Here is a 12,830-nt window from a genome sequence, read left to right on the forward strand (position 1 = left end):
TCAGTAAGGTGAATCAAAGGAATAAACTGAATTGACAAAGGTTATGAGAATGTATGTGTACCTTGATAGCCTAGGGAATCAGGCTATATATATAGCTAGGAAGTCGTACCCTTCAGGCAACTAGAAAGCCTCCATTAATGCTTCATTAATGGCGGTTACAAGTTATCTTTAACCTGGCGGTTATCTAATTGATAACTCATTAATAATCTTTATGGCCGAGTCGGCGACCAGCCGTTACAGTGGCGAATCGGGTGAATAAAGAGATTCGCCTCATAGGTCCGCCAGCGGATCTCTTTGAACAGATCCATGGAGATCCGCCTGCCGGCTCCTCCTTGGGGATCAATACGCGGCATTCTCAAGGTGAATATCCCTTTTAGTCCTTAGGATAATATCTCTATGTTATCAATAGTCAACCGCCACAAGAATGTATTGGTTGTTGTGTGACATGGGGATGGGTCCCATAAAATCTATGCCCCAAACATCAAACAGCTCACACACGAGTATGCCTTGTTGAAGCATCTCATTTCTCTTAGAGATATTTCCTACTCTCTGACATGCATCACAGTATTTTATATAGTTACGAACATCATTATGCATTTGTGGCCACCAAAACCCACTTTGGAGGATTTTTGCCATTGTTCTATCTGGCCTGAAGTGACCACCTGGTTCTCTAGAATGACACATATTAATCACTGAATCTACCTCCTCTTCAGGTATACATCTCCTAATCATGCCATCAGTACAGAATCGAAATAAATACGGTTCTTCCTAAAAATATTGTTTGTTCTCAAACATAAACTTACGTTTTTTGCTTGTGTCTAAATCAGGGGGAAGAATGTTACCGACTTTGTAGTTCGCGATGTCTGCAAACCAGGGGAGAGTTCTTACCGAATATAACGTTTCATCTGGAAATACCTCTTTGATCTTCTCGTGTTCTAAGGGTTGCTGATCTGACTCTAACCTGGATAAGTGATCTGCTATCACATTTTCCACTCCTTTCTTGTCTCTGATCTCGATGTCAAATTCCTGGAGTAGTAAAATCCAGCGGATCAGCCTGGGTTTTGCATCCTGCTTACTCATCAAGTATCTTAAGGCTGCATGGTCAGTAAAAACAATCACTTTAGAGAGCACCAAATAAGATCTAAATTTATCAAAGGCAAAAACTACAGCTAGCAATTCCTTTTCAGTTATTGAGTAATTCTGTTGTGCATCATTCAAGGTTTTACTAGCATAGAAGATGGGGCGAAAAAGTTTATCCACCCTCTGCCCAAGACAGGCTCCTACAGCCAGATCACTGGCATCGCACATTAATTCGAAGGGACAAGACCAATCCGGGCTTATCATGATAGGTGCTTCAATTAATTTCTTTTTCAATAATTTAAAGGCAGACATACATTCTTCATTGAAATTAAAATCGGCATCTTTCAGTAATAATTGAGTGAGGGGTTTAGTGATTTTTGAAAAATCCTTTATGAACCGCCTATAAAACCCTACATGGCCTAAAAAGCTCCTAACCAATTTCACATTGGTAGGCGGAGGCAGTTTTTCGATCACCTCAATTTTTGCCGGATCGACCTCAATCCCTTTTTCTGACACCTTGTGTCCTAGCACTATGCAATTTTGGACCATAAATTGGCACTTTTCCCAATTAAGTGCCAGGTTCTTGTCTTCACAACGTTCTAAGACTCGGTCCAGATTTTCAAGACATTGATCAAAAGTAGGTCCTACAACATTAAAATCATCCATAAAAATCTCTAGGAACTCTTCAACCATGTCAGAAAACATAGCCATCATGCAGCGTTGGAAAGTGGCAGGGGCTATACATAATCCGAAAGGCATCCGTCTATATGCAAAGGTTCCATAGGGACAAGTGAATGTGGTTTTCTCTTGGTCCAAAGGGTCCACAGGAATTTGCATATAACCGGATAACCCATCTAAAGTGCAGAAAAACTCATGGCCTGCCAATCGTTCCAACATTTGATCAATAAATGGTAAAGGAAAATGGTCTTTTCGGGTGGCTTCATTCAATTTCCTATAGTCTATGCACACCCGCCAACCCGTAACCTTTCTAGTTGGGATTAATTCCCCTTTTTCATTTTCCATTACCGTTGTTCCCCCTTTTTTGGGCACACATTGCACCGGACTTACCCACTGGCTGTCAGAAATTGGAAAGATGATACCTGCATCGAGGAGTTTTATGACCTCGGCTTTTACCACTTCTTTCATGTTGGGGTTGAGCCAGCGTTGAGGTTGAGCAGATGGCTTAATCTCTTCCTCAAGAAAAATTCTATGTGTGTAGATTTTGGGGTCGATACCTTTGATGTCGTGGATTGACCATCCAAACGGTCCTTTATGTTGCTTCAGCACTTCCACCAATCTTTCTTCCTGTTCAACTGTCAACAAAGAAGAAATAATAACGGGTAAATCTGTGGGAGGTTGAAGAAAAACATATTTCAGATTGTTGGGTAAGGGCTTAAGCTCTAATTCTGGAGGCTCCTCTAATGAGGTTTTGGGTTTAGGTTTGATCTCACGATAAAGGTCCTCTTTTCTACCCTTGACCCAATAACATTTTCAGGTGGGAGGTCTTCGAACGGTTCATTCAAGTTTTCACATTCCTCGCCACCTAAACCGAGTTCTAAAGAGGCATTTCTTATGCTAAGGTCAACTTCCTCAATACATTCGTCTATTAGTGCATCCACAAAATTACAGCTTTTGGAACGCTCTTGAGGAAATTTCATAGACTCATAAACGTTAAATGTTACCTCTTCGTCCTGCACCCTTAGGACCAATTTACCTCCATGGACGTCTATCAATGTCCTACCGGTTGCAAAGAACGGTTTCCCGAGAAGAATGGGGACGGAGTCATCTTCTTCCATGTCGAGGACCACAAAATCGACCGGGAAGATCAGTTTATCCACCTTCACTAATACATCTTCAACTATGCCCCTAGGTCGTGCGATTGACCTGTCCGCTAGTTGCAGTGTCATGTTTGTTGGTTTAGGCTCTCCAAGTCCCAATTTCCTGAAAATTGATAAAGGCATAAGATTAATACTTTCTCCTAAATCGCATAATGCCCTATCTATGTGCATGTTGCCTATCCTACACGGATGGTAAAGCTCCCTTAATCTTTAAGCTTGGGGGGCAATTTATGAGTGATTATGGCCGATCATTGTTCTGTTAAAGCCACTATCTCATTCTCCCCAAACTTTTTCTTTTTCGACAACATGTCTTTAAGAAATTTTGCATAGTTTGGCATTTCCTCTAGTGCCTCCATTAATGGAATATTGATTTCTAATCTACTAATGATTTCTGAAAACCGAGCAAATTTCTTATCTAAGTTGGCCTTTTTCTGTTTCTAAGGGAATGGCAGTTTTGGTGCATAAGGCCTAACTACTTTTTCTACAGCTACTCCAGGAGCTAAAGTTTCAGATACGGGACCGGGGTTGGTTACCACTTTCGGTTCCCTACTTACATGTGGTGACGGTTGTGTTTGTGATTGAGGTGCTACGAGTGTGTCCACTTCCTTGCCACTCCTTAGGGCGATGGCTTGAACTGTTTCCTCTTGTGAGAGGAAAGCCTCTTGGCATTCCCTTTCCTCTTGTCTGATCACGGCGAGTTGGTTGCTCAGGGTCCTACATGCCTCCTCGTTGGCTGCTAGTCGGACGGATATCTCTCTTAAGAGGGTCATTATTCCTTCTGAACGCTCTGTTTGCCTGTCATAAAAATCAGAATCAGAAGAAGGATATGGAAGGGTATCCGTGGGTGCCACATATGGCCCCGGCGGATATCGTGTGTGCTCCTGATCATAAAAGTTGTAAGTTGGGGGTTCAGAGTTATACCTTTGACGATTACCCAAATAACTTACATTCTCACCTCTAGGTACATAGTAGTTGACATGGCATACCTCACCGGGGTGATTCTGGCCACATCTTGCACAAAACGGTGTCCTTGTTTGGCTATCACGGCTGAGTGAGGCCACAAGGAAATCCATTTTTGTGTTGAGATCAGTCATGGACGGTTTTGGAGTTCTGTTGTCCATAATTGCTGGAAGAACGATTTTATAAGTACAAAAGTGTAATACTACAGAAATGAAGTAATAATATATCAACAAGTATTTGTATATGCAAGTATGAATATAAACAAGTATAAGTATGAACGATATAAACAAAGATATTCACAAACGAATGCCAAAACTAACAAATCGACCTTTGGTTCGATATTGCAGAAGAAATAAATCCTCGGCAACGGCGCTAAAAACTTGATGCGCCTTCAGAGAAGACCCACTAAGGGATAAGTGTACCCCGTCGTTATCAAGTAATAAAATTCTGAAAAAGTCCAGGTATCGTCCATAGGATTTATTTATTCAAGTATCGAGCTACTTGGTTTCAGGTGTTATCTAGGCTTTGGGGGTTTTGAGTTTGTTTTGCTAAGTTAATCTACTCCTAGGTTGAATTATACTACTCCTAGCTAAATTACTCTAATTCTAATTAAGTTATTCTACTCCTAATTAAGTTAAACTACTCCTAGGTGATCTTTCACTAATGCAATTACCCGAAGGAACATGGTATGAACGATAATAATGAGGTTAGATTATTAGGTCAATAGATTAAAAACCTAATCTAAGTCACTTGTATTCAAGGCGATTAACCCTACTTACCCTCCTGAAGTCTCTAGTGCGTGGTTCCCTTGTAAGGCCGAAACTAGGTATAAGGCTCAGCAATTTGGGCTTAATCAACTAAGAGGTCGTCAATCTCCTAGGCTCTGACTAGGTCAGATTCAGCTCAGAATATGTGCCTACTAGATTTTGGGGCTTTTGAATGAGTTAAACCAATTGAATAAAGCGTAAGACAAAGATTAAACAAATAATCATAGAACAAAATAAGAGCTAAAATATTATTAAAGGCGAAGAACAATGTCACAGGATACAATTAGCCTAGGATTCATAGACTGTATCAAAGAGTACAAACAAGGAAAGATAAAAGGTGATATGAAAATCCCTTTCAGGGAACCTGTCTACTCTACAGTCGGCTTCCTAGGTCTTAAGGACGAACCTTGAATAATCCTCGGTGGATGGAGCTTCGGAAGTTCTTCAATGGAGGTTGAAGGAGGTGGAGAGGATTTTTCAAGGGGAAAGCTAAGGAAATTACAATAATGAAAGATATCTAATTTACAATGAAAAATTTCTATTTATAGACGTAGCTCGGGCCCTCTTTCTGACCTATTTCATGTCCTTATGCAGGTAGGAAGTCGTGGGACCGGTCGTGGAGTCGTGGGGGCAAAATTGGGATTTTTGACCAATTCTCGCAGGTCAGCTCACCGAGCAGGGCGCGCTGCTCGGCGAGCTGGCCCCCAGCTCACCCGAGCTGGCCCCTGGAGGCCTTCTCGGTGAGCTGGCCTACAAAGGCCAGTCCGACGAGCGGTTTTGCCCTGCACGCCTCCGCGCGGTTGCTCGATGTCCCATGATGTAACTTTCGCCGAAACTTATCCCTGCGCATGCACGAAAACTCTAAATAGCATTAGTCTCAAGGCTAAATTAACCCGCCAATCGCTCATTTTGAGCAAACGCTCCGTTTGGTGCGACTTTTGGCAGATCAATTAGCTATAAAAGATAACAGAATTATAACATACATGTCATTTTGGCCATATTTGCCTAAAATGATCAGAAAACGAGCCTAAACAACGAAAAGTTAATAAAACATTTCCAATTTCTAACTAACTCACACAAAAGCATATAAATGCGAGAATTGTTCGCTTATTCACGAAATAACACTAAAAACCGTCCTAAAACCGTACCCAAAGATAGGGGTTTTTGACCCCTATCAGGTCCTTATCTTCTAATTCTTCACCCATTATTGGTTCTATTATTTCTTCTTTTTGAATAATGTCATTGACACATTCTTCAACTAAGTCAAGTTTCATACAAGCGAATTCCTCCATAGGATATTTCATTGCTTTGTTCATATCAAACTCGATCTTATCGTCTCCTATCCTTAAAACTACTTTCCCTTCCGACACATCAACTAGAGCACGTCCCATGTTCATAAACGGTCTACCAAATATTAGTGGACAATTAACGTCATATGCAAAATCTAATATAACAAAATCGGTAGGAAAAATAAATTTGTCAACTTTAACTAAAACGTCTTCAATTATACCATATGGTCTTTTAGTGGTTTGATCCGCTAATTGCAAAACCATATTGGTACGTTTGATATCTTCTTCTAAACCTAACTTATTAAAAATAGACAACGTCATTAAGTTGATACTCGCTCCTAAATCACAAAGACAACTTGGGAATTCAATATCTCCCAACTTACACGGAATTGTAAAACATCCGGGATCTTTGAGTTTAGTGGGTAAACTACTCGACACTATTGAACTACAGTCTTCAGTTAGCGAAATAGATGATTTTCCTTCCCAACTAATTTTCTTTAAAATTAAATCCTTTAAGAACTTACCATAGTTAGGAATTTGCGTAACTACATCCATAAATGTTAAATTAATGTGCAAATTTTTAAGTTTATCCACAAATGTTAAAAGTTGTTTGTCATAGTCCTTATTTCGGACTTTGTGTGGAAAAGGTGGTTTGGGTACAAAAGTTTTTGTACTTGAGTCAATAGGTGAACTTTTTGTGTTTGAAGTATCTTCTTTGGATTTTGGTAAATCAGTTCCTGGTAAAGTCGAATCTCCGGGCATTTCCGGACCTAAGTAATTTTTCCCTGAACGAAGAGTGATAGCCTTTACATGCTCTTTCGGATTTTCTTCCATATGGCTGGGAAGACTTCCCTCTTTTCGGGATGGAATTGATTTAGCAATTTGTCCAATTTGAACCTCCAAATTATGGATGCTAGATGAGTGGTTTTTAATAAGCTGATCGAATTTATTTTCGATCCGTTTAAAACCATTGTCGTGATTACTTATTTTTCCACCGATAACATCTATAAATTTGTCGATTTTAGAAGATAAAGTGCTAATCGTATCTCTTGATTGATTTTGATAATTATTGGTACGATTTTGATTAGCATTGACATTATTATTATCTCTCCAGTTAAAGTTAGGATGATTCCTCCATCCAGGATTATAGGTATTAGAATAAGGATTATTAGTTTGGTTTTGCCCTTGGACAAAATTTACCTGTTCGATCTCACTCATACCTTCATAATCCACATCCGTTTGGATTGGATTACCGTTAGAATCGCATGGTGCCATAAACCTATCAATTTTGTGCGATAAGGCAGAAAATTGGGCTTGTAACATCGCACCTCGATCAAGATTCACTATACCTTTAACCGATGATGTGGTTGAGGATGATGGTTTTGCCACCGGTATATGTCCACGATCTGCGGGCCATATACTGCTGTTGATTGCCATTTCCTCCAAAAGTTCTCTTGCTTGGGCAGATGTATTCTTCATAAATAGCCCTCCCGACATAGCATCTAATGAACCTCTAGTTGTAGGATTTAATCCATTATAAAATGTTTGCATTAAAAGTGCATCGGGCAATTGGTGATGTGGGCATAAATGCTGAAGTTCTTTAAAACGTTCCCAAGCCTCATAAAGAGTTTCGTTATCATTTTGAGAAAAAGATGTTAACTCTTTTATGACTCTTGCGGTTTTTGCTAAAGGAAAATATTTTGATAAAAATGCTTAGGCAAGTTGGTCCCAAGTTTCGAATGTTGCGCCTGGCATAGAAGTTAACCACTCTTTGGCTCTGTCCTTCAAAGTGAAAGGAAAGAGACGAAGTTTGATTGCTTCGACAGTCACATCATTTATTTTAAAAATGTCACAAATTTCAAGGAAATTTGTCAAGTGGGTATTAGGATTTTCGTTAGGTAACCCATAAAATGTTACATTATTTTGCAACATATTAAGCAATGCTGGCTTAATTTCAAATTGGTTTGCATTTATTTGGGGTCTAACTATGCTATTGGTTACACCGGCCACTCCCGGCCTAGCGTAATCCATAAGTGTTGCCATATTTTCTGGCTCTGTATTTGTTTTTAATGGAGTCTTATTTTTGTTTTTCTTGATGGTTTTTTCAATTTCTGGGTCTAAAGGGTCTGGTGCAATGCCTGAACTTCGAGAACTGCGCATGAACTTGAAATCTTGCACGAACCGAAACTACCTTCAAAACAGAATTTTGAAAAATAAATATGTTAGTAAATTAAAATTTATAAATTACAAAAGTTAAAATAAGTATGTATAAACCTAGATTCGAAATAAAATACGAAAAATCTAAATTTTTGTTAAAAATTTTGGCGTTCCCCGGCAACGGCGCCAAAAACTTGTTGAGCGATTTCCGCAAGTGCACGGTTTCGCTTGTAGTAATAAAAGATATCGATCCCACAGGGAACGTTTTTCAACAAAAACTTATTTATGTGTAGATTAAATACGACTTAAAGTTTATATAAATAGATAATCGTTATTTGAAAATAGGTTTGAAATTGATAGAATAAGAATTAGATTGGAATATGTAGAATGTTAGAAATCAATTCTGTTTTGAGTATAAATTTACAAAACAGGAACGTTTAGTGCTTTAGAAAAAGAGAATAAATGTATTCGTTTGCATTAAGCAAAGAAAACAACTTTAAACTTTGTACAAATTATAAAAATGTAATAACGTAAACTCCTTCAATTAAGGGGCTTTGAACTGCAGACAATCCTCCTACGGTCGGGTTAGATTGCTACCTTAACCAAATTAATACTTATGCAAGAATCAATTTGCCTAAGTATTCAACAAAGTTTCCTTGTAATGATTTTGAATTCAACTATGTATTAATGAAAACACCAGAACTCACTTCGGATCATTTACCATAAGTGCTTCATAAAAATATATTGAATTGTATGAACTTTATTAGATGAAGTATGAATTTGATACAAGTTTATAAAGAAAAAGAAGCATGGAAGCTTTCGTCGACTTTCAAGTGAACGGGTTGTCAATCCTTTCCTCGAACCTCGATTAGAGTTTGTCAGGCTCCTGGGTCGAATCCTCTACTAAATCTTCTCGTTGAATCTTCAGAATAGTGACGGGTACTTCTACTACCAAAATGTAAACTAATATGAACAAATCTTAATCTAAATCTAAATGCTACTGTGTTTGTAGTTATTTGATAAACAATGTGTGTACAACATATTGCTTTTTACAAAATCGAACTTCTAACTCTGAATTGCTTGACTCAGAATTTCTGCATTAATTCTGTACTAAATCTTCTCTTCAATATTTCTATATCTTCAACTCTGAAATCAAGTCTTTATTTATAGATGTTGAAGAGTCGGGTCTAAGGAACGTGTCTGCTGCGAAGAGACATTCTTATCCAATCGAACGGACGCGTTTCTTTGAAAACGAACAAGTGTATATAGTGATGCCTGAAAATCTGAACTTACCGAGAATGTAAATTCTCAGCCGAGAATGGGGAAACAGATTTTCAGTCTTCGAAATGATAAGGGGGAGAGCTGGGCGACGCGTGTCGTGACCGAGAATGGAGGATTCTCGATCGCGACATGAGATTAATTTCCTCCGTCTTGAATTCGTCCTCGTCCTCGTTTCGGTGCGTTTGATTTTCGTCGTCTTTGACTCCTTTTGTAGGGTTTTTCCTTCGTTTTTGACCTCTTTTCATCCTATTTGGATTTTACCAAATATTTAGGTACCTTGCATGAAAGAAACATATTTGAACGTAAAAGTACTCTAAATAGATATAAACAGTACGATTTCATAGCAAAACTGATGTAAATATAAATGATATTTTAGGTATATTTTGGGCTTAACACGATTCAATACACATAATCATGATAATCCAAGTTTAGTTTTGGTTAGTACTTTATTGAGCAGAGGAAATTACATTCCCTGGAAGAGATCAATGCTTCTTGCATTAAGTGCAAAAAGAAAAACGAAGTTTATCCTTAAAAATGATAAACCTGCAGATGAGGATTCTGATGCATATATTCTATGGAAGGAAACTGATGATCTTGTTTTCTCTTGGATTATAAATGCATTAACTAAAGAATTAGCTGAGGCTTTCTTATTTGCATCCTCCTCTTATGATCTATGGAAAGAGTTAGAACAGAGATATGGAGAGAGTAATGGACCTCTTCTTTTTCAGTTAAGGAGAGAGGTTTGCAGTATGACTTAAGGAAGTTTAACTCTAGTTGAATTTTTCAACAAAATTAAGAGGAAATGAGATGAATATGCAATTATCAAACCGATCTTTGGTTGTATATGTGGAGAATCCAGGAAAAATGCACAGGAACAACTCCAGGAGGAACAACTGATGCAATTCCTATCTGGTTTACATCCAGATTTCGATCATGTCAGAGATCAGATTTTACTGATGGATCCTTTGCCATCCGTAAACAAAGCCTACTCCATGCTCATACGCATTGATAAACAACGCAATATAGGTAGTGAAATACAGAATGAATTTGCAAATGTTATTTCAGCTTCCACAAATGCTCTTCATAATTCATATAACAGTCAAAGATTTTCAGGAAATTCAGGCAATGTATCACATAATGGCAAGCAGAATTCTAAGTCTCCTATGACGAAAAATGGATCACAAAATGTAAGCAAGGAGGATAAGTTTTGTACACATTGCAAAAAAGGTGGACATGAAAAAAGTGGTTGTTTCAAGATTATTGGATACCTAGATTGGTTCAAAGGAAAAAAAGGATTTGGCTCAGGTTCAGGTTTTAAACATCAGGCACATTTAACAAGAGATCAACAGTCTCCATTTGATGAATCAGGATCTGATGGTGAAGAAAATAGTAAATCTGAAATGCAGTTTTTGGTACAACAAGAGGTTCAGAAAGCTTTAAAAGGTAAGATGCATCAAGAATCAAGTAAGGGTCGGGATTTCACTACTTTTGCAGGACTCAGTGTAGCAGGTACTTCTCTTATCTCTCAAACTGCTTGGATTATAGATTCAGGAGCAACAATTCATATGACTTATGATTTAAGAAATTTGAGGGATATAGTGAATTTAAATGCAGTTAGAAATGTGTACCTACCTACAGGAGATGTCAAAAAGGTATCGTGCAGAGGCAATATTGTTTTTGCTTCTGGTTTCACACTGCTTAATGTACTACTTGTCCCTGAATTTCATTATAATTTGCTATCAGTAAGCAAATTATTACAGGATCAGAATATCACAGTCAGATTCTTTGCTGAGTATTATATTTTGCAGGACCTGAGTTGTGAGAAAGTGATAGCTGTGGGCATGATGTAGAATGGGTTGTATTTTTTGGATGATAGTTCTTTTACTTCTTGTTAGACGAGGTGTCGCGGCCTAATCTCCCGGGCGGACCGGGGGGTGGACAACCTCATGGCGACGTAAGCGGTGATTGGCGCCGAAAGCAACCAATCGTGGAATAAAGCTGCTCGGCAGGACCGGAGCTCGGAGATATGGAAGAGTCGCCACCCACGAATGGGAAAATGAACACCGATCCCTTGTGGGAGACCGGTGTGGGTTCGGGAAACTTGGTTACGAGCCGAGAAGGCTAGCTCCTTTCCGGAGAAAGGCTACTAGGCACCCCGACATCGCCCGGTTATGAACCACCGGCCTCCTACTCAGCATGTTAGGCGATAACGGACTAATCGCATATTTCTTTAAGTTTAAAATTCATTTGAAACCTTTTCTTTCTCGTTTTGGAAACCGTTTTGAGCATATATTATTGAAAAGCCACTTTAGTAAAGAATCACCCATTTACATCAGTTCAATATAAAAGAGAGGGGAGGAAGGAAGAAGTGGTTTATTTACAACGTGATTTACATGTCGTGTTGCGAGTTAATTCTACACTAACTTATTTCCCCAAAACGAGTTTATTTACATGGTTCGCACCTTAATCGCCGTTGGAACGATTTAGGTGCGTTTTAAAACCCCATTTGATGAAGTTCACCCGAATCGCCATTAGAACGACTCGAGTGTTTGAAAACGTTGAGATAAAAAAACCTTTAATAAGAAAACGTGGTTAAACATACAAGTCAATGTTATTTTGTACAAATCCTTTAAGAAAACGATTTAAAACTTCATTATTGACGATGAAAATGATTTTAATTACAGGGTTCGCTTAATCCGTCATTAGAACGGGCTAAGGTTTTAAAACGTGGTGCTTTAAGAAACGATTTGAAATGTCAAGAAAACACTATTTATTTACATCAGGAACCTCTAAAAATTCATTAGTTTAAAGGATTTAAATTGAAAACTCTTTTTGTGATTTATTTTCCCCTTTTTATTCAATGGACTCTTTACTAGTCATAATTACAACAATGAAAATATTAAATCAAAATTCGCTCCCAAATAAAGCCCATTTGAAACATGGACCCATAAATGTCCAAAGAATAAAAGGAATAATATAAGTATATATATGTATTTAAAAACCATGAAATATTTATAGAGAAAATAAAGATAAGTGAAAGATACTATGTAAATAAATATATAAGAAATGATAATGAAAATACTAAATATAATACATTTTTACTTTAAAGTTGTGAAAATAATAGATAAAGCTCCTAAATAAGAAAATGAAGAAAATGAGAAAGATATATATATACATATACATATGTAACAAAATAAGTAATTAAAACAATATAGAGAAAATAATGAACTTTAATGAATGAAAATAGTGATGAAAGTATTTAATAAGTATAATAACTTGTCATTCTAATCAAAAGCCAAAAAAATGAAATAAGTTATAAATAAGAAATTAATATTTAGCTTAAATGAAATGAGGAGAAAAATCTATATATACACATATACTTTATTAAGTTAAATTAATTGAAAATAAACATTATACCCCCTAAAATAACTATCATAATAAGTATATAAGAAATAACC

The 12,830-nt window shown here is 37.6% G+C and overlaps 1 non-coding gene across 1 annotated transcript; it reads left to right on the forward strand.

Moving 5' to 3' along the window:
• The first annotated feature begins 7,501 nt into the window (after window positions 1–7,501).
• LOC136234538 (small nucleolar RNA R71) lies at window positions 7,502–7,608 on the forward strand. Its single transcript, XR_010691409.1, has one exon. It is a non-coding gene; the product is annotated as a small nucleolar RNA R71 (small nucleolar RNA).
• The last annotated feature ends 5,222 nt before the right edge of the window (window positions 7,609–12,830 follow it).

The sequence above is a fragment of the Euphorbia lathyris genome, chromosome 6 (genome assembly GCF_963576675.1).
Source record: "Euphorbia lathyris chromosome 6, ddEupLath1.1, whole genome shotgun sequence".
Taxonomy (NCBI): domain Eukaryota; kingdom Viridiplantae; phylum Streptophyta; class Magnoliopsida; order Malpighiales; family Euphorbiaceae; genus Euphorbia; species Euphorbia lathyris.